The sequence below is a fragment of the Amblyomma americanum genome, chromosome 1, assembly GCF_052857255.1.
Source record: "Amblyomma americanum isolate KBUSLIRL-KWMA chromosome 1, ASM5285725v1, whole genome shotgun sequence".
Lineage (NCBI taxonomy): Eukaryota > Metazoa > Arthropoda > Arachnida > Ixodida > Ixodidae > Amblyomma > Amblyomma americanum.
Genome location: NC_135497.1, coordinates 560,245,199 through 560,264,827, shown reverse-complemented (window position 1 = coordinate 560,264,827; position 19,629 = coordinate 560,245,199). Strand labels below are relative to the sequence as shown.

Genomic DNA, 19,629 nt, shown 5'->3' with positions numbered 1-19,629 from the left:
TGATTTGAGGTCACTGTTGTCAAAACTACACTCGTCGATCATTTGCGATCGCTCAAACTTGTGAATTCGCTCTTCACAACCGCCGAATTCGAAGACGTAACCCTGCGGACTCGCTAGGCCGAGTCGTCGCGGAATGGAAGGGAGTCGCCGTCGATTAAAATTAATTTGGCAAGCGCTTATAGCTGGTGAGTGTTCGAGTGTGCACATGTGAAATATACCCGTTCCTTTCGCTTATTAACAATATGGGTAAGGTAGAAGGGCGAATATATTCACACCGTCGCCTCATCAGCGTGTTTTCGCTCAGCCGCCGGCCTGCCGAGGACATGGAGGCTGACAGTCCGCCGGTCGGATTCGTCGGTGCCGTTGGCCTCAAAAACTTGTCCCACTACAGTCATATATGCTGCTGTTGACCGTGATAGTGTCGTTGTTGCACTAGTGTGACCACCGCCGCCGTCGTCATCGTACACTGAAAACGAGCTGAGGAAATTTGAAATGCGTTTGGAAAGTGTCGTGTAGCGCCGCGGAAGTCCGTCGGGTCCGAATGCCATTCCAAGTTGCGAATGTCATTCGACTCAGGTGTCATTCGAACGTGCCTGTGTAGCACAGGTATTAGCCTTTCTCGCGATTGCCAAGGACGATTTCTATTAGCGTTTGTCGTGATGACGCTCTGCCGCCTTCATATTAGCAGCAGCATTTTTTTTTCATAGAGATAACATGCCAATTTTCCTCGTAATAAGGTGCACGTGCGCTTGCGGATCTTATAAACCTAATAAGTACCACAACAAATAAAGTCCTGAGACTCAGTTTCCCTTTCCCTACTTTTGGTTTCACCCTCCCCTCCTCCCGCTATCTTCAGATAAATGAAATCGTTTCCTAAAGTATTGACAGAATGTCTCCATTTGTCTTTCATTTAGCGCAAAGGATACCTGATCCATTGGAAAGGGTACTCCAAATGGCATTGTACCCTGGAGCCTAAGAGGAATCTCAACGAGGCCTGTCTGCGCGAGTTCACATCCCCAAGGAAACCATCGAATCGACGCCTCCAGTCTGCCTCTGAAGAGATCGTGTACGAAATTCAAAAAAAGCTATCCAACTACCGTCGATCAAGCGGTCTCCTGAAGGTGAAACTTGACCAGGACATTTATCGATGGGCTTTTCACGGGAAAGGCCAACCATTAGAAAAAAAAATGGCTACTCTGTGAGGAACAAGACTTCTCCAGGCTCCAACTTCCATCTGCATGGTCGATACGGGAAACAAAACTTGGGAACACGGTGCCGATTGAGTTTCCAATCAGAATTAAGGGTGGGGTAACACTTCAGAAGTCCTGCAAGAGGTTTCCTTGCGGATTTCCCCGTGAGACCTTACAGGTTTTTGTCGTGACAAAGATCATTGCTGGCGCATCGTAATACAGTGATAAGTGTTTATTCCCATGGAGTTCTACTTTTGTTCTATTTGTTTTGTTTTCGCGTTATTTTGGCTTGTTTTGTACAACGTGTCACCTGTTTAGCTCACTGAGTGTTACTGTCTCTATTCCACTGCAATGAGTTCTTGTTCGTCAAATTTTCTAGTTTTTATTTAGTTTGTTGTTTACAGCTCCACGAAATAGCCACGCCAGATAACCATATAATCTTGTCTGCTACCTTTGACAGTTGCAGTGTCACATTCACGCTGTCCAATGAGACAGCTATAAAGACAAGACACGAGAAGGACCTTCTTCGGAAGACATACTTTGAAACTGTGCAATCATTTTTGCCCCCGAATGTAAGGCTTCTCATTATGGGTAAATATTTTGAAGACCGGTTTACGTCACTGTGCAATATTGCGGATAGGCGCTACAGGAATTTGACAGGCCGTGCGAAAGCGTCCTTCTTAAAAAATAAAAGGTTCATAAAGATTCACTTCGAGTCTCAATCTAGACCACCTGGAAGGAATACCGGAGAATCCATAGAGAACATCATAATTTCTGCTCTGCAAAAAGAACTCGAAAGAGTAGGAACAGTTTCAGAAAAGGCCATAAATGAGCTCAGAGACACCGTCTCTGCCTATAAGGCTAAGCTTCTTAACCTAGAGCAGGAGAATGAAAAGCTGAAATGCGAGAAAACTACAATGCTGCTGAACAAAGGAATAATGCTCGGCGAGGGGTGCAAAAAAACAGACCGAAGGAAGCTTAATGCCGCTGGATATTCCATCGCGCAAGCACTTGACGCTGTACTGGAGAGCTACGGCTTAGATGTATGCCAGCTTCTCGTAACTGACTTAAAAGGCCTGCTGCATAAAGTAACATTCAAGGAAAATGGAGAAATTATTTGTAATTGCGGTGTAAAAAGAGGTTTCTGCAGCAATGGTCAAGTTAACTATAATTCCCTTTCTTCTCCAAACAAACAAAGCTTGCGAGAAGTTGCAGCCCTCTTGGACGTACATTTTGTCAGTAACGTTTTCTGAGAGCACCTCTCCGCGAGCGTCCCTAATCTGCCTACCATAAGGCTAATAAATTCTTACAGAGAGCACCTAGATAGCAGGATAACTTTCTTCAAGACACCAGGTACCTCACCTGGCGCTCAGGTTTCATTTGAGGAAGACTTGGCGTTAGCTGCGCAAGAGTTAGCTAAAGATGTAGGTATAAGTGTGACAGAGATCTCCACCGAGGCACTCCTTGTAAAAATAGAGGGTGATGGCTGCGTTGTGAGTAGACGCACGACCTGGACAACATTATCATTCGTCATCATTTGCAAAACGCGGCAGCTACAAAGCCATAATCTTCATCGCCTTCTCGGTGTGGCGGCGATGTCGGAGGGTTATTTTGAAATGAGAGAGGCTTTTCGGGATTTGATAAAAGAAATTAATGTTGTCGCACGAAGGGGTAGCATATCTGTAGGGGACCACGAGATTCCGATTCGCATCTGTCTAGGGTCAGATTTGAAATTTTGGCTTGTTGTTCAGGGTCTGCAGTCTGCTGCATCACACTATCCTTGTCCATTTTGTCAAGCAAACCCACAGACAAGGTGCTCAGTTCTGACAAGTAACAGGAGCTTTAATGAGCCTTCTTGGATCCGCACTCTTGAGAACATGAAAGCTGATTGCTGCGCAGAGGCGAACGGAATGAAAAACGTGCCATTGTTTAACTTCGACTATGATTTAATAATTCCTGATGTATTGCACATGAAGTTAAGAATAGTTAACCGCCTTGTAGATGGATTGCTTTCAGAAGCAGAAGACAGAGATTACCGTGAAAAAGTCCGCAACCCACGTTGTATGACCATACACGTTCAGGACATCGTTGAAGCCATAAATAACTGTGGGATTAAATTTCACGTCTGGGAAGCCAGGGAAAAACATTCACGTCGGTATCGGGGGCGATTGTGAGCGCCTGCTGAAGGCTTTGCCTGAAAAACTGGCCGGGAAATTGCACCCTCAAACAGAGGAAAAAACTTTGCTCCTTTGGAAGCTTATGCGGAAAATTTTGTACCACCTGGAAAATGATGTTGAAGGTCGCAGCATAGAAAGAGAAACCTCAGAATTCTTTCACACATTCTTAGAATTAGGAGACCTAGGTTGCAAAAACTATGGTGGCGAAAGAGTTACGCCGTACATTCATATTCTCGCGCACCACGCTTCCGCAAAGCACGAAAGGTTCAAGTGCCTTGGTTGGTTTTCAAGCCGAGGGTTAGAGAAAAAAAAACGACGTGCTAAAGCGTCTACACCATGGGAAGTCTAACAAGTGGAATGCAGCAGCTGACGCTCTCAATCTGGCGAAAAGGCTTGAAGTGAGTGAGAATATCAGACTAAGCCGTGCATATAAAAAGCGGGACCAAGAGTATTGGTTTGAGGGACTTATTCAAGAGACACGGGCGAAGAGGCTACGCTGTGCAGAAGAAAAAGTGAGCGAAGGAAACTGCCTACAAAATGTGGACGACATGGATGCAGGAGAATTGCGCACGGAGCTTCGGGCTATGGGAATGTCGACGAAAGTCAAATCAATAGAAAAACTTCGCAACCTTGTAAGGAAAGAAAGAGAAAAGCAATGATTGTAGCCATAGGAGGAGATAACAGTTATGTGGTGAGATGTGCCTTTTAGTTTTGCGTGTTTCCTCCTATATTTATAGTGCTGTGTTGTACCTCTAGTTTAGAAAGTGCATCACTGCTTGAAGATGAAGAGCACTGTTCCTGATTCCTTATGTAAGCTGCCCCTAAAGGAGTGTTCGGTGTGTACTAAAAATAGTTTATTTGTATTATGTGACTATTTACCTGCCATATATGCGCTGAGCAATTTTTTGGTGTAATATAAATGTGATGTGTGTGTTTGTAAGTATTGCCGTTGTCACTTTTAAAATGATCTTTTGGCTTGTCTTTTGCGTAAGAAAATTCTTTTTTGTAAACAAACCATGGATAACCGATTTATAACGCAATCAGTACAGCTAGAAAAAGTACTCGGGGGGGGGGGGGGGGGTGCTTTGAAAATGAACATGCACACACGCCTTTTTATTTTATTTATTTTATTTTCAATACTGCAGGCCCCTTTACGGGGCCCTAGCAGGTGGGCATACACAACAGTTACAATGAGGCAAGAACTACATCACACAACACAAGGAAATTTCAAAATGCGGCAAGGACACATGCAAAGATAAATCTGGTAGAACAGTGGTTCATTTGCCTACTTGAGGACAAACTATGTACAATCGGCTCCAGACAAGGTTACCATATGAAGTGATCAAACACGGCTAACAGTGAACAACATGCACGTAGAAGCGAAAAAAAAAAAACCTTGGCGCTCAAGACAAGATAAGTATATGTTGGAAACAATAATAATACTGAAGGATAGCGGACAATTGAACCCAGGAAAACAAACTATGACTACGCAAGGGGTGATGCACTGATTAAGACGACAAGAAAGAACGGATGTGAAACGGATTATCAATACCCAGAGGCCCATGTGCATCACTGAGAGCGTTACTCTGCGGCAATACCGGCCTCGAGCCTTGTAGCGAACGTTGTTAAGGTCGGCGCATGAGTAATCGAGGCATCCAGTTTGTTCCATTCTCGGATGGCTACAGGAAAAAATGAATGTTTAAGTGCATCTGTGCGATAGGAATAATCAGTTAGAGTGAGCGCATGTTTGTGTCGTGTCGGTCGAGTCTGGGACGGGCAAATATATTTTGACACATTGATGTTATAATCGTTATGCAACAGTTGGTACAAAAATTTTAAACGCGCGTGCTTTGCTCTCATTGATAGCGTCGGGAGTCCTGAAATAGCTGCAAGGTTCGATGGGGAGTCAGTACGCTTATATTTGTTATGGATGAACCGTAGTGCCTTTCTTTGTATTTTTTCTAGTTTTGCTATGTTAGTGGTTGTTTGCGGAAACCAAACAGTGTGAGCGTACTCTAAAATAGGTCTTATGAAAGTTTTGTATGCTAGGAGTTTTGTAGATGCTGGTGCGAGTCGGATGCATCTTCTCAAAAAAAACAGTTTTCGTAAGGCTGCCGATGTTACATTAGCGATGTGTACGTCCCATCTAAAGTCAGCGGTTAGTGTAACACCAAGATACTTATGCTGGAGACTTTCATGAGTGGCGTACCGTGAATGCTGTAAGGGAAAGATGAGTATACTTTTTTCCTGGTTACTGTCATGCACACTGATTTTTTAGAATTGACGGTCATCTGCCATCTATCACACCAATCCACCACAGCGTCAAGTGACTGGGAAAGCGCAATGTGGTCTTCCGGACTTTCTATTTTCCTGTAGATGATGCAGTCGTCTGCAAATAGCCTAATGTTACATTTAATCTGAGTGGTTATATTGTTAATATAGATAAGGAAGAGAAGTGGGCCAAGAACGGAGCCTTGCGGAACTCCCGAAGTGACCGCGGTTATTTTAGAAGGCATATTTTGAAAGATTACAAATTGAGAACGGTTAGATAAAAACTCTTTGATCCAACCCAGAACTTCCCCCCCGCCGATCATGCACTGCAGCTTTGCGATTAGTTTGTTATGGCACACGCAATCAAACGCTTTGGAAAAATCTAGTAGTAATATATCAGTTTGACTGCAGGTATCAATGCTGAGGGCCAAGTCATGTACGACTTCGATTAACTGAGTGATAGTCGACAGCCCTCGGCGGAAACCATGCTGGTCAGGTGATATCAACTTATTATGCTCTAGAAAATCTGTTAGATGTTTTGAGATTATGTGTTCGAAAACTTTACATGCTGTGCTAGTCAGTGAAATGGGCCTGCGGGGCAGCAGGAAAAGATTTTGCAGCGAATTTAAGAAAACTGATTGGACGTATCGGGCGTAGATCATATGATACTGGCATCAAGTGCAAAATGCGCACAAACAGGCTCGAGAAAAGTGACGACAGCAGTACTACGCACATTCAATGCCTTCATTTATGTTCATTTGTATGTCCTTCTTTGCTGACTCATTTTGTTTGGCAACCGATTAAAAGTTTGCCTTGTTCTTTATTCTTTTCGCAAAGTATTGCTTCTTTTGTATGCCATGTTGCTGTGAAGTGTGTTTAGTTATATTCATATTCGTTACGTTTGGAGTGCATCGTTCTGGTTGTACATGTAACATGAACACAAGGTAATGACGCTATGTGATTCTGACTGTGCACATTTTGTTTCCAAATGTTGTATAAAACGGGTATAATAAAATATTTTATGTCGGCACTATAGCCCTTGTCCTTGCCTTTTTGCGGGGAAGTTATAACCCCTTCCGCACCAGCTATCAGATAGTGTGACAAGTGCAAGTTTATTGACAGCGACGCCATGAAAATAGACCTATTACATTTGCTCGACTTCCTCCCCAAAGGTGCAAAGGAGAAAAGAAATATAACCTCCAGTGCTTCGAATATTACTGTAAACGTAACAGATCACTTCCCATGAGTGTTATCGTTACGAAGGCTTCCCCTTCATTCATGGTAATTTGCTGACATTGTGCTTTCCGCTACGTGCTATAATGACATCCCCGCCTGCTATAATGACATCCCCGCCTATTTGATATTCTCATTAACTTTGTAACATAGAATGCAATTCGTGACTTATTTTATTGGTATACATTCCTTTTTAGCGTCTGGTTATTTTTGTTGCGCTCTACCTCTCTATTACAATTGTATTTGGTTTGATTTACCAAACGCTGCTGCTTCCAAAGTAAGCGATAGTATTGTTCAGTGCAGTATATTTAGTTTTTCACATGACCACAGAAATCAAAGCTGCTGCAGGCAGAGTAACCAGGGAACTGGGAAAAGCTACAATGAAGTAATACAAATTCGTTCCATTACGGGCTATGAGGGACAGCGCACTGGAGCGCTTCGAACTAATTCGAACCCTCGGGGGTAAACAGCCGGAGCGTTGTTGCATTTCGCGTACGCTGAAATGTGGGCATAGCGGCTGGGTCCTGAGCCGGCCATACATCACCCGGCACCCTGTGCAAGACTTTGCCCCCCCCCCCCCCCCACCCGCCTCTCTCTCTTTGAATGTATTTGTGGGGGTGTTTCTCTTGATTTTTATTGGCCGTCCTAACGGGGCACTTCTAGTTTTCATTCTTTTAACAGTCTCAATGTAGTATTTGTACTGGCATGGGTAGGACACTTAGTTGTTTTTTTTTATTTTTCTTCCCCTCTAATTTATACCCCTTGACATCCTTTGATCTTGCTATTGGCGGTCAATTTTTTACACGTTTTCATAGCATTTTGAAAAAGATGAATCTTAAAAGCAAGCTGCTTGCGATAACGCAACTCATCTATTATACTGGTGAAATAGAAAAATTTATTGCTTAAAATGATTACAGCCCAGCCTCAAAGGACAGATGCAAACGTTCTTCAAAGGAGGCTCTCAAGACAGTCGCTTCAGACGATTGATATGACATCGCGACTAACACTGTTAATCCGTGGTTAACCCTCTTGCACCTGGCGGCCCCTTGCGATGTCACTCTGGGAGGTTCGGGAGAATTAACTGCGATATCATGACAATCGACCGACGAAGCAGCGTAGCAGCGAATGGCAGCGTAGCGGCTGGCAGCGTCGCAAATTGCGAAACCACCATATTTTCCATATATATATATATATATATATATATATATATATATATATATATATATATATATATATATATATATATATATATATATATATATATATATATATATATATATATATATATATATATATATATATATACCGTTATGAACTGCTTCCTTGATGACGTCCATGTAAAAGCGTTTTTCGTAGCACAGAAGTGGACACAAATAAATTCACCAATTTGTTTGCAAAAATGGAAAAAAGTTGGCGGTATCTTGCGGTATCTTTAAAAGCGAAGTTTCGTACCTCAAAAGCGAAGCCTCATTTTTTTCAGTTGTGTTACACAGGATGGATGCCGGCAATACATCATGCATGCATATTACAGAAGTCAGAATGAAAGAACAGTAAAAAAAAAAGTCGCCAATAGCTGCAGCAATAAAAGTATGAATAGTGATCATGCGTGAAATTTTTCATTCATACATTCATACTAATATATTTTCTATAGAAACGAGGACATTTATTAAAATTAGTTGACCAAGACAAAAGGTTCTGACCCAGGTTAGAACTCTAAGTGCAAACTCGAGTCACCATATTCGGACAACGCTAGAGTAACTAATTTGAAAGCATTACAGGTGAACGTGACAGTAACAACCTGAACGTCTATCTAGACGCTATTTGCTTCTAGACTCCAAATTCTGTGTTCTGCGCGACAACAGCTGAACAGCTTCAGAATGTTTCTGAGTAAAGCTATATCAAATTTTCTTAAATAAGTATTAAAAGAATAAACTTAAACATTTATATCCGCGAATACTTTTTGATGTCGGCCGTTTGAATGCCGCTACGCTCTTTAAAAGTAACAAGAATAGCTAAAATTCAGGCGAGCTGGCTCTCATACCCTAATATATCATGATCACACGCCCCAATAAACTTTTCAGATCATAGCAAAGGGCTGACAATTTGGATAGTTGCTCCACGACAAGCATATATGAACAGCCGCGAATACTTTATGTAGCTGTGTTAATGCATGGTCATCGTAACAACCTCCTTTATTTAAAGCTCCGGTCGAGACACTGGGTTCGAGCTCTGACATGTGTTCTTGTCTGCAAGGCAAAAGTCACCCGATAAAAAGGTAAGCGTCGAAATGGACGCAACTTCAGCAGTCCGAACCATTTCTGCTGCGTAGCTCGCTACCGGGCGCCATCTTTCATATTTTAGGCAATATCAGGTTTCAATTAAAAGGCCTCAGGAAGCTTCTTGATCAAAGCTATGCCAGATCGTTGCACACCATTTTAAACACCATATATTTGGGTACCTAAATCCGGGAAGCATTTTCAATATCTATCCGTGTTACGATGCTATACAGTTTCAAAGTCTGGAAAAATGCGAAAACTTTGGCCGCCTCCCGTAGGCATCATCGTATAATATTGAAACGCGCTGGGAAGCTCGTGTATTAATAGCACAGGATTGAAACTTCGGCACGTTCCTCAGCTAAGTGTATGTTACACAAATCCCGAAGCATTTTTTGTAGGTGATTTTGTTCACGTTTTACGATTTTTTTTGTACCCCTTCCCATTCAGTACGCTCCTTGTCGCCGCCACTGCCGGTAGATGGCGCAAGTAGTAGATGTCCCAGAAAGCTGGGCATGGGACACCACCGGGGCATGAAGGAGCATGACTTATGTCGTCTAATTCATGCCTTCGTCCTCAGCCGCTTTCTCTTCACGCTCCCCTACCTCAAACTCCAGGCCACAGAAATCTCCACCCTGGATGCCATGATCCGAACAGCATTTAAGACAGCACTACACCTACCCCTAAATACCTCAACCGAAAAACTCCTCCAGCTAGGCCTACACAACACGATAGGTGAGCTTATCGAGGCCCACCGACAGACACAATACATACGTCCCGCGAGAACCACCACCGGCAGACACATCCTACACATTCTCGGCATCAGGATACCAGCCACGGATCCCACACAGCTCCCGGTCCCCCACCACATTCACCGCGAACTACTTATTAAACCTCTCCCTTAAAACATGCACCCCACCTACCACGAACCCCGCCGCAGAGCTCGCGCACGGGCACTCCACAAAAACTATGGCATGGAACCGTATGCCGTTTGGGTGGATGCCGCATGCACAGGCGAGGACGTGGTTGTAGCCATCACGAACCCCTCCCTACAACCGATTGTTACCCTTCACATAACCCCCACTGCCACTTCGGAGGAGGCTGAAGAGGCCGCTATTGCCCTAGCCATCACGCGCACTGAGGCCCGGTATATACTATCGGACTCTAAAAATGCCATACTAAATTTCGCCCGCGGGAGAGTTCACGTCCCTGCATTTCGCATATTGAACTCCCTCGCCGCACACCCGCCCCGCCACATGGAGCTCATATGGGTGCCTGCCCACTCCGGGAATCCCGGAGACGAGGCTGCCAACGCTTTAGCCCGAGGTTCTCTCAACCGGGCACCGGCGGCCTCCGATCTAGGGTTCTCACGGGAGCGCATGCATTCCTTCAGTGAACTGACGCAGGCCTGCAAAGCCGAGCGTCGGCTGTACCCCTCACCCCATCCCTCACTCGACAATTATCATCAGACACTTTGGAGGCGGCTCCAAACACGCACCTTACCCTCCCCTTATATACGCTCGCGCTATCACCAAGTCCACACAAACCCCTCCTGTACCCTCTGCCACCACCCCAAAGCCACTCTCGATCATATCCGTTTCCTCTGCCCGGCAGATCCTCCCCCGCGGGGCCTGGAGCACCTTACCACTTGGGAGGCTTGGAAGACCCGACTGCGCTCCGAGGACCCGGCCAAGCAAGCCATCGCCACAGGCCGGGCTGCCAGCGTCATGAGCCTCCGGGACATGAACGTTTGAGTGCAGTGAGGCCGTGCGGGGGCCCAAGGACCTGTGCGTTCTAAACTCCCCTGTATGTAATAAAGTTTACACCACCACCACCTTGCCGGAACCACATCGCTGCAAGATTTGGCCTTGGCCAAAGAAATCTTCCGAGCACTGAAGGAGGAATGAATAGCTTCCTGACCTTTGGAAAGTTTGTAAGAAAGTTTGTAAATGCCTTAACCTGGAAGCATTAACAAAATCAATTGAAAAAACGAAAGGACTCAGTTTACAGCTTTTCTTCAGTGCGAAAACCCACAAGCCTGATGTCCCATTTCGTGTAATAGTTTCTGAGATCGGGACATGGCAAAAGTCTGTTGCAGTATTAAGAAGATTTTAAACTCTCTGTCCTTAGACGACCCGTATCAGGTGAAAAATTCGCATGACGTAATCCAATTTCTGGAAAAGCATAAAAAGAAAGGACTCTTAGCCTGCTCTTTTGATGTAAAAGACCTCTATTACTCACTGCCGCATGACGAACTCCTTTCATGTATCGAGGAATGTATTGACAAGCACGGCATCGTTGCATTCCAAAATGAAGCAGGCCTCTCCATAGGAGGGTTTTTAGAGCTACTAAAATTGTATTTAGAATCCACTTTCACCACCTGGAATGACATTTTCTTACAAAAATCAAGGCGTTTGCATTGGTTCTTGTATAGCGCCTGTGCTCAGTGACCTATACCTAGCAAAAAAGTACAGAATTCTCAAAGAACAGTTAAGAGGGTCCAAGGTGCTGCAATGTTTGCGTTATGTTGACGATTTTCTAGTCTTGTTAGATACCGACGTCCATGATTTCAATGCCGTATTCTCACAAAACCAAGGTATTTCTGAACAGTGCTGTTTTCCACTAAAATTGACTAGTGAAGAGCCTCAAAATCTGGCCATCAGATTTCTTGACCTAAAACTCACTTTTGAGCAGAACCACAGTTGCTGGTCTTACGAACCGCGCAGTAATAAGCCATTGCTTCCTTACACTTCCTGTCACACAAAACTGGTAAAGCGTGCCGTAGCTATGTCTTGCTTCACCAGTGCTCTAAGTAAATCTTGCTTTCATTCAATACAAAACAGTTTCGACCACCAAACCCAACGTCTATTGAGGGCTGGGTATCCCATACAACTGCTCGTCGCTATATCTGAATCCATCCTTCGAAGGTCGTTAGAAAAAGAAAAACCGGCTAATCCTGTTAACAAGGAAAAAGAAAAGACTACCGTGGTTCCCTACATTCACCGTTTCGCACACAGGCTGAAAAAGATTGGCAAGCGTGGAAATGTTAGAGTCGTCTTCTCGGCCCCTGATAAGCTAGTTAAGATTTGTAAAAAAGTTAATTCACCCTATGTCGAGAAAGAATGTACCATTAATCACGAGAACCGTTTCGTAGCTTGCCAAGAAGGTATTGTGTATGCCATTCCGCTAACATGCGGCACACAATATATTGGCCAGACAGGCAAATGCCTTAACGAACGCCTCAGAGAACACAACAACGACGTGTATAACACCGTGAAAGGGCATCTGGCCATTCATTGTAGAGATTGCGAAAAGAAGAATTGCCGTCCCAACTTCAAGAAGACCAAGGTGATAAGTAAGCACAGGAATCAGCTAACCCGTGAAATCATCGAAGCCGAAAAAATCGCCAGATCAGCAGGTACATGTGTCAGCAACCCCTCATTGACAATTTCATGCAAAGAACTTGACTTTTTAACCACACGCAAGTGACATAGCGATGGCTTCCTCGGTGATGTGAATGAATTGTGAGTGTTGTGCTTCTTTTTGTTGTTTGGTGGCACTATTTATTTCCCTGCTCCCAGCAATAAAATTTCAGTTGTAAGTCAGCGCCCGTCTGTTGTCTTCCTTGTGTCCGTGTTCAAGTTCGCGCTGTTTTTCAGGAATATGTCGTACCAACTCCCCCAAGCATGTTTTATTGTTATATTGTTTTTGTCTCCCTTTCCTCCACGCCTTCTTCTTGGGTATAAATAAGCCGTTCTTGAATTCAATAAACAGTTGCAAGTAGCGCCTGTCTCGATCGTGTCTTTCTTTTCCTCTGGGCTGTGTTTTTGTCTGCTTCATCTACTCTAGCTATGAACCAACATGCCCAAGAACGTGTTCTACGGAAAGAAGAAATAGATAATGAAGACGTTTTTCCTCCGTCGTATAACGTGTTCCGCAGCGACAGGCAATCAAGAGGTGGTGGTGTTGGTGTCTTGGTGAAGCAGGGTATCCAAGCTTTGGGCAAGTTGGTGCATAGCTTGAGTAGATGAAGCGCACAAGAACACAGCACACAGGAAAAGAAAGACACGAGACAGCGCCTGTCTCGTGTCTTTCTTTTCCTGTGTGCCGTGTTCTTGTGCGCTTCATCTACTCAATCCCCACTACGTCTCCCTGCTGTATCATGTTCTCCAGAACTAAGCATTGTATCTTCTGCTGGCGTGTTTTCAATGTTGTTAAATCTGAAAACAAAAGTGTTTCCTGGTCCTGACGGGATTCCAGATATGTTCTTGCACCGTTATAGTGAAATGGTATGCAAATTCCTGGCTATAATTGTTCGTGCAAGCCTATCAACTAGCAGTGTTCCTTCGGATTGGAGAGTTGCGCGGATTGTGCCAATACTTAAAGAAGGTACCGCATTATCTGTTATAAATTTTCGTCCTATATCATTGACATCTTGTTCTTGTAATCTTATTGAGCATATTGCAGTCACTTATATAAATACCTTTCTAAACGACAGTGATATTCTCTCTTCCTTTCAACATGGATTTAGAAATGGACTTTCAGCCATCACTAAACTAACATTTGTAATTCATAGTTTTGCTGATACTTTAAACAGGTCAGGGCAAATTGACGTTATTTTCCTGGATTTTAAGAAAGCGTTTGACCTTGTTCCACATGAAAAACCAATATGTAAGCTTGCGTTTACTGGGCTTCCTTCTTTCATAATCAACTGGGCGTCTGCTTCCCTTTCTAACCGCGCACAGTTTGTCAGCATTGATAATCATTGTTCCAGCTACCTCCCAGTCACCTGTGGCGTACCACAGGGAAGTGTGCTGGCTCCATTGCTCTTTTTGATATATATAAATGACATTGTTGATGTAAATAGTGAACCAGTACAAATTAGGCTCTTTGCCGATGATTGCGTTTTGTTTAATGAAATCATATCGTGCGAATATCAGGTCATTTTTAATTCTAACCTTCAGAACATTGATTCCTGGCGCAGTCGGTGGAACATGAAGCTTAACAATGAGAAAACAGTTTTCAGAAAAGCAGCCCATAAAAGGAATAACCTATCATTTGCGTATAATTTTCCATCTCACCAGCTTGAGGAAGTTAACGAATACAAATACCTAGGTGTTACTCTAACCAGTAATCATAGCTGGAATAAACACATATCAAAACATATGTACACCATCTTTCAAGAAACTTTGCTTCCTCAGGCATAAATTAAAAGCTGCCCCTGCTAGTGCAGAGCTCCTAGCCTACGCGTCCATCATCAGACCTAAACTAGAGTACGCATGCACCGTCTGGGACCCTTACACAAAACATAACATCGACATGTTGGAAATGATCCAGTGAAAACCTGTTAGATATATTTTTAACAAATACCGTTCCACTGACTCACCAACCGCTCTGATGGCGCAACACAACATACAGACACTGCAAACACGAAGAAAAATGCAAAGGTTGAAGCTACTTTTCTTAATCAAAAATAACAAACTTCACATGAGCCCTGTTCCATTTATTAAACCCAGCACAACATGACTGACAAGAAATCATCACCTGGAATCACTAACACCGTATAACGCTAGGATCGATGTTTTTAAATACTCATTCTTTCCGCGCACAATAACAGAATGGAATGAACTCCCGCCTGATCTACTAAAATGTACTAAACAACATCAATGCCTTTGACAAAATTGCTTGTTGGCAGTTGCTGAGTGCTTGTTTCTTGTTCTGTGCCATTATTTATATTTTTTTCTGCGACGTTATTTTCTGCGTTTCTTTTATGCCTTTTTGCCCGTCCTGCCAGGACCCATTTAGGGTCTGCAGTATGCTGTAGACAAATAAATAAATATGCGCACTCTAAGTGATTTTTCGTCCTTTCGGGAGCAACTACGACCTTTGCTGTCCAGAGAAGAAGCTTGGCCGGCGAAAACACTAACTGCGGGGCGAGATTTCAATGACGCTTAGCCCTCGGTAGCAAAGAGACGAACGGAGGGACGAACGAAACCATTTTCAGTCTCCGCTTTCTTGCTCTGCTCCACGCAAGTCACGAACTTTGATGACATGTTGCTACTTATGAAATTGTGGCCTTCTGTATTCGAAGCCACCGACAGCAAGCAACAAGTTACAAAAAAAAAACACTCCCTCTGGTGGTCGAAAGTAGCATGAAATGATTTGCAGCACATTCTAGAGACTACCAGGTAAGGTCTCGTCTCGGCCAAGCACAACCATCCGTCAGATGCCCCCACTGTTCCACGCCAGGCCGAAGAATGGCGCCGCATGAGAGAGCACGGAACCGCCGCCCTCGGTTCACTCCAGTTGGCTCAGACTTGGGCTGCAGGACAGGACGCTTCTTCGCGCTGCACCACGGGACTACGACGCCGTTGTTTTGACGCATGCCCTGCTCTGGCCGCAGTGCAGCACGTAGGCACCAGGAGGCAGACGGAAAGGCTCGCCTGAGTTCGTCTAGGTTGGGCTCCGGTTCTCCTTCCCGAGCATGACGGAGAACGCAGGACAGCCCGCGCCAAAGCCCTGCACAAGCTCTACGGCAACAGTCCCGAGGTAGCCTACGTGGACGCGGCAGCGTACTCGTCGGGATCCCGCATGGTTCTTGCCGTCGCTAATTCTCAGGCCCGACTAATCGCATCAGGATCCATCACCACAGACTCATCGGAAATTGCAGAGGAAGCGGCCATTGCACTCGCTCTTGCCTCCACCTCTGCCACCAAAATGATCTCCGATTCAAAATCCGCCCTATCCAATTTCGCCAAAGGCCTCATATCCCTCACCGCGGCTCGGCTTCTACGCTTCTGGCACCTCACCCACCCCGTAACCCTTATCTGGACCCCCGCACACGCAGGCCTCCAGAGTAACGAGGGGGTCCACTCCCTCACCCGAGGTCTCACTTTCCGGGCCGGAGTTGGACCTCCTCCGCCCTCCCGAGAGCGTCTGCTTACGTTCAAAGATATTCTTGCCTACTACCGAGATACCCGGCGCGTTTACGCACCGCCGGCTTCCTCCATAACCTTAACTCAGGCCTCCCACTGGCGCCGACTCCAGACCCGAACTGCTCCCTACCCTATTCTCCTTCATGCCCGCTGCCCCGATCAATTCCTTTCTCCTTGTAAGCTCTGCGGGAAACCGGGAGACTTCCTTCATGCATGTCCTGCCTTCCCACACCCTCCATCCCCCACCACGGCGGAGTCATACTGGGAGACTCTCCTGGCCAGCTCCGCTGCTGCTGACCAGCGCCGTATAATTACCGACGCCCTGAAGCGGACAGCCCTCCAAGGGCTGTCCTTTGCCCTGTAAGGACAGCCCCCTAAGGGTTGCCTCGTGCCATGTTAGAGGGGTTTGCCCCCCTCGGTATTTGGCAATAAATGTTTCCACCACCACCACCTCCTTCCGTTCGGGTGCCAAGGTCACCAGCGGGACGCCGCGACAACGGGAGCTAAATGCTTTCAATAATCGGAGAAGGTTGTTTACGAACAAGCGCACCGTCGCTGTTCATACGGAGGCCAAGTCTGCTGCTTCAAGAAAGGCTACAGGGATCGAAGCCATCGCAACTGATGATATGAACACGGCGCTTTTCGATGTGTGTATGGGGTTGAATTGCGTAAAGGATCATGTACGCACTGTCTTTTCGTAGTTGCCTGGAATCGAAGCGTCGCTCTAAAGTAAGTGGCCGTCGTTGTCGCACGTTCAGCGCAGCATCGCCGTGCTCGGCGAAAACACGAGACCCGCGGCGGCGGCTAGGTCGCGCCTATAAGGCGCCGGCAGGAATCAAGTGGACGTTGCCATGAACGCGGAAGAGCCCGATACGAAGCACTCTGCGTCAATACAGACACGGCTGGATCGTGTTTTTTTTTAGGGAAGGACGCCGTTATAAGCACGTCGTCTCATTTAGGGCTTATCGAAGCCTTCTGCAGAAGCGTACGACCTTAGAACAGCCGCACATATGCAAGAATGATAGCGATACGCTCGATAAATCGTAACTGTACTACACTAACGTTCTTCGGTAATTGATATATAGCCCACATATTCATACGGCTGGATCGATTGTAGCGAGCCGAGTAGAGGGGAATATGTTGCGACTTTCCGATGCATGGCGAGTTGTAGCGTTTGGTTAACATATACACTTTTGATGATGCTACGAGGCGAGTGGTTTTCTTTGAAAATCCTTGGCGCTCTTTTGGATTGTGAATGTCATGTTGTGTTCATAGGAGACTTCGTAATGAACCGAGCCAAAGAAGAGACATTAGAGTAGAGAGAAAGTGTCTGCCACTAGGATTGTGGCCCTGGCAAATACCGCGTTATCAAGGACGACATATGGATTCCACACCCGTTTCCGAAGAAACTTCCATGCCCATCTAGACCGGATCGTTACTCGTCATTGTGCAGCCATACCCAACAATTCTAGACAAAAGCATAGAGTTTATGAGTGCTATTTTTTTCATGTATTGCAAGATTTCACTACAACAATGAATATATCCGCAGATATCCCGTCCACAGCCTTGAATTTTTTTGCTATTAACGTTCTTGCTAACGTCAAAAGCGCCCCCCCCCCCCCCCCATTGGTTTTCTATGGCAGTCTAAACTGCTCGATGCGAGCCATTGAAGCACTAAAGAAGAATGATTTTGCTACATATCGGAAGAATGGACCACTATCTACAACATTAAGGCGAAAGCCTTTCTTGGCCTATGAGTGGCGTGGACGGAAGTTGTCGCCGGAAGCTATAGACGGAAGTTGTTGTAGAGGGAAGTTGTAGGCGGAAGTTGCAGACGGAAGTTGTAGAGGGAAGTTGTCCGCACGAACTGTCAATCATAAGTTGTGTGTAAATAAAACAAAAACGTAAAAGTTGATTAGCAACATGTCTCTTAAGCAACGTATATGTAATGAAATAAACCAGTAACGAAGAAAAATAAATAAAAATGAATAAAAATAAAAAATACATGCATAAATTAAATGTAAAGATAGAAAAAAAAAACAGGAAAAGAAAACAGATGAAAAAGTGCAGAAAATAACGGAAAATGAAAAATGAAGGGAGAATGAGGACAAGGAAAGGCTTTCGCATGTGCACTCTTAAGCAGACCTAAGTGCAATCCGGTAATTTTAATTCTGCTTGGAGCATGCGGAGCGCGTGACGACATATCCTGCGATGTATGTGATTTGGGCCGGCTGTTTGAGAGTCGGTGAGTATTGTTAGCGACTACCCGGTTCAGGAGCCTTCCGCCACCGCTAGAGCAACGGCTACTTCCTCGGCCTCTGCGACGGTGCAGTCTCGCGTAGACGCTCTGGTCGTTTCGCGTAGAGACGAATCGTCCTCCGTGGCCAATGCAGGTTTGGTGTCTCCGCTCGAAGACGCGTCAGCATACACGGTCGTGTCGTGAGGAGCGTATATTTTCGGGATAAATTCGGCCCTCGCTTCTCTTCTGCCTCGGTGGAGATTGGGGTTCATGTTCCTTGCTATTGGCTCTACCTTGAGGGATTTGCGAAGCTCGTCGGGGATCGCTTCCTTCCTCATCATTTCTCGCTTCTGCTCACTGTATCCGAGACTATGTAAAAGCGCTCTTCCAGTCGTCGTCTGCAGGAAGATTTCTTTCTATGCCAGAGTTCTTTCTATGCCAGTACCTTACAGTTTTCGAATGTTCAAATTTTTTGCCCAAGAATGTTGGACATGGTTAAACCAGCTTGATTTTGTTTACAACAGCCTAGTTATTCATGGTTTTAAGACGAAAGCCTTTATAGGCTGACGACTCGCCCGCGTGTCTGGTCGCGTTTCTGTCATACTACAGCTGACAATCAAACTGATGACGTCATCATTGGCGTAGTAGAACTGGACCTAAGTATTGCCCAGCTGTCCGTAAGTACTACCGCGCTCAGTATGACTTGCAATACACGAGCGTGTGGCCGCAGCACTTTCCGGACGCACGGTGGTGCCAACAAGAGGCGTGCTTGAAAACAAAGTGGAAAGCATTCTGGTGTTCCACCAGTCAGCTGCATTCCCCGCGCCGTCTGCTCTGCACAATCCAAGATCAACTGCGACATGCCCCTTGCATTGTCACACAAATGTCGCCGCGTTAGCTTTGGCGATGCGATATAAAGACCAGAAGGCACAGGGGAGATGGGCCACTGCTGGAACAGCAAAATCCTTTCCCTTTCGTTTTCTAGCGCGCCGCCTGCCGGCCCCACGGTGCTTCCGGTAAGCGCTCCGGCCACGCGGCCGGGCGTTGCAACTCATATTGAGCATCAGAGTACATACTATCGGGGACAAAAGTGGTACATTCCACACAGTCGGAGCCGGAGCAGCGGATGGACGGATGGACGGTAGGAGCGTCCCCTTTGAAACGGGGTGATGGCCGTTGCCACCATGCTCAGCTTTTTTCCCTTTATTTTCGTTAAACTGCGTTGTAACTTATTAAAATTCGCCATTTTCTTTAAATACGTCTTCCTACACATTTAACCTTATGTCACCTCTGTGCTTTTGAGTCACCAAT

The 19,629-nt window shown here is 45.4% G+C and overlaps 1 protein-coding gene across 3 annotated transcripts in view; it reads right to left on the bottom strand.

Moving 5' to 3' along the window:
• LOC144116373 (protein tolkin-like) overlaps nt 1–19,629 on the bottom strand; it is a 1,150,388-nt gene that overhangs the window by 127,385 nt on the left and 1,003,374 nt on the right. The gene's annotated exons all lie outside the window — the stretch shown is intronic.